At 36.1% G+C, this 3401-nt stretch overlaps 1 long non-coding RNA gene across 1 annotated transcript; it reads right to left on the bottom strand.

Annotated features, from left to right (window-relative positions):
- Positions 1 to 2295: 2295 nt before the first annotated feature.
- On the bottom strand, positions 2296 to 3115 carry LOC106339416. Its single transcript, XR_001269165.1, has 2 exons — positions 2677 to 3115; positions 2296 to 2606 (listed from the first exon to the last, which is right to left on the bottom strand). It is a non-coding gene; the product is annotated as an uncharacterized LOC106339416 (long non-coding RNA).
- Between the last annotated feature and the right edge of the window lie 286 nt (positions 3116 to 3401).

The following is a 3401-nucleotide window of genomic DNA, read 5'->3' as shown; positions in this document are numbered from 1 at the left end:
CGCGCAGAAAGCCCATTTGGTCACAGCCGACTTCATGCCCAAGTCTTCACAATTTTACAAGATTACCCCTAAGGAGTTTTAACCTAATTATATAAGCTTTGCCACTATGTTAGAGGCAAAGTGTGCTTTCTTGTTTTATTATTTTCACAGCAAGGTTTTCTAGGATTTTGATTGATTGGAGAGAAGATCCAAAGTTATAATTTTTGATTGGAACTCCATTAATATCTATTTACTATTCTAATGAAGTTTTCTTACCTAATTACTGTTATGAATTGCTTAGCCATCTCTGAGTAGTTCCATTGTTAGATTTTAAGGTTTAAATAGGTTAGGAGGGATTAACCCCAACTATAGATTACTGAGTTGTTGTAATTGTCATTAGGATTGTTCATTAATGCATGTTTCTAGATTAGATACCTAGAACTTGCCCGAGGATGGATAGAAAAAAGCGAGAGCTTCATTCTCATCCTGAAAACATTTTAACTGAGTTAAGTTTCTTGCTATGAGTAAGACGAGAGCTGATCTAGTGAGCTTAGTAAGCTACAATTTAACCCGTTCATAAAGCTTAACTAGAATTGCGTTGATCGATATCATTATTGAATAATCGATCAACGTAGCAAAAGGTGAATCGATCCATATCCCTATAGGATCATCGATCGATACTTTCTAATTGATCGACAAATGATAGTTGAGATCATTAGATCTCGTTAATAGACAAGTCCAAACATACAAAAGCTGATAGACTTTTTGATTAAGTAGTTGAACTTTACATTATCATGTATGCAACTCATTAGGCATCTGTAGGATTATATAAGTCTAACTATTTCTTTTTAAGCAGCAAAACCTCAATCAATCTATTGAACAAACACTTGTTCAATATAAAACTGCAATTTACATTTAAATCTCTAAAACCATCTAGCTTAACAAATAATATTAGATTTCTTAGGTTCTCTAGCTCCCTGTGAATTCGATCCCTAAGTACTACAACTCGACCTATTATTTGAGAGAGTATAAATCACTCCTTAGGGTAATTTGAGTGGTATCAAATTTGGCGCCGTTGCCGGGGAGCTTTGATCGCCTATTCGATCTAATTTTTGTTAAGTTTCTGACACAAAAAATTTTTTCTTGGATTTTCAGGTACATGCCCAGCAGTACTAGAAGCAACAAGGAAACTCAACTACAATTCTCACCAGATCATGCAAGTTTGGAGCGTTCAATCCGCAAAGAAGCGCGCTCCTCATCGATCGACTACAACCTTCCCGATCAGTTCTACACCAACATATCAGTCATTCGTCCTCTCACTATTCAGAGGGATTTTGAGTTGAAGGCGCAGTACTAAACACTCGTGGGATAGATACCATACCATGGATTGTCTCACGAGCATCCTATGGACTATTTGGAGAGGTTCGAGGATCTGATATTTGCTATTAAAGTCAAGGGAGTCCCTGAGGATTATCTCCTATGCAAGCTATTCAAGTTCTCTCTTGCTGGAGAGGATTCGCATTGGCTTAAGCAGCTACCACCAGGATCTCTCACATCCTGGAGCGACATCAAGAATACATTCTTATGCAATTTCTTTGATGAAACACGTGCTGAAGACTTGAGGAGCAAGATCACTACCTTCTCTCAGGGGCATGCAGAATCATTCAGAGGCTCTTGGATCAGATTCAAGTCTTATCAGAGAGACTGTCCACACCATGGATTCAATGAAGTACAACTGCTCGGGACTTTTTACAGAGGCATCGCAGTGCAGTACCAGATGGCTCTTGATGCTTCCAGCAATGGGAACTTCAACACCAGGAATCTAGAAGAGGCAGTGAAGGTGATTGAAAACCTAGCATCTAGCAACAGCACCAAGAACACTGATTTTGAGAAGAAAAAGCACTACACGAAATATCGATATTGGTAGCACCCGAAAAACGCTACTATAGGGCTTTCGTAACGTTTTTTTAAACGTTCTGACAGCCGCAACTATAATAGACCCCCTCTTTTATCGTAGCATATTTTCGTGTGCTATTATAAATAGAGATATTGTATTGTTTAAGTTTTGTTATATTAAAACATTTTAGTAGCACCATAATTTTGCTATTATATGGTTTTCTATGGCATTTTTCATGTGCCATGACATAATTTATAATGACATACATATAATATAATGCTATAATCAAAAATAAAATAATTAAAAAATGTTAAATTAATTTATTAAAATTTAATTAATTAAAAAAATTAATTCTTTTTTTTTTGTCAACAAAAAAAAAAAATTAATTATAAAAAAAAAAAATTATTGATTAAAATCAGTATGCAAATAATTAAAGAATACATTATACCATAAACAAATTAAAAACATTAAACCAAACTGTAATTAACCTAAGGTTTACACATAAACCCGGTTTAGAAATTTAAAAAAAATACTAAACCAGCTTAACCTAAAAAAAAAAAAATCCTATCTCTGCACCAACTCTTCGCCGCCGTCAACCGCATCAATCTCTACTCTTCCACCCCCATCAAACTTCTTATCTGTATCTCTTCCCTTGCCTCTGAACCAACTCCATCTCTTCTCTTCTATATTTCCCGACTCCAATTCCATTGACGCTTCAAACTCCCATCACCTTGCAATTTATCAGAGCTCCAATGAACATAAAAACAGAACATACCAACAAAATCTAAAACTATGGTTACCAGAATGTAATTTATCAGAGCTCCAATGAATATAAACAGATTCATGTATGTAATTAATTCCAGTCCTGCATACCACCATATATTGTCTCCTCTGCTCACGACCACCAGCTCTGCCCATGAACAAAAAAAAAACAGATTCAAAACACAGAGAGAGAGAGAGAGATAGACAGGCAAATAGAGAAGTGACCGTGTTGGTGGTAAAAGACTGCGACTCAATCGAAGGGAGTGCGACGGAACCGACGAGCCTCTTCCCATGTCTTCTCCGACACATCTCTATCAGACCCGTTTACCTTCTCTGACGCCTAACGAGGTTCAATCAAGGGTGTGAGAAAGGATAGTGGTGGTGACCGGTCGTCGCATCTTCTCCTCTCTCGACCATCTCCATCTCTTCTCTGTTCTCTGCGTTTCCTCTCTCTCGCTCTCTCTCTCTCGCTCTCTCGTCTCTCAAGAACGAGATCTCAGAAAATAATTAAAAAACAAATGAAAAAAAACAATTAATCTTAAGCGTTGATTCACTACCATCTAACGGTGCAAACGGTCATCCGCTCCTAACCAATAGAAACAAGAGAATAGACAGAAGAGTTATTTTGGGCATTTGATCTAAACTCATCAATGGTTCAAAATAAACAATACAAGTTTTCTTTTTATTTATTTATAGTTATTATAAAAACTATCTAAAACTTTAAATAATTTGGTATTATAATTTAAAATTTGAAATCTAAATT

The sequence above is a fragment of the Brassica oleracea genome, chromosome C4 (assembly GCF_000695525.1).
Source record: "Brassica oleracea var. oleracea cultivar TO1000 chromosome C4, BOL, whole genome shotgun sequence".
NCBI lineage: Eukaryota > Viridiplantae > Streptophyta > Magnoliopsida > Brassicales > Brassicaceae > Brassica > Brassica oleracea.
Note: the sequence above shows the minus strand (reverse complement) of the source record. Positions and strands in the feature narration are given on the sequence as shown.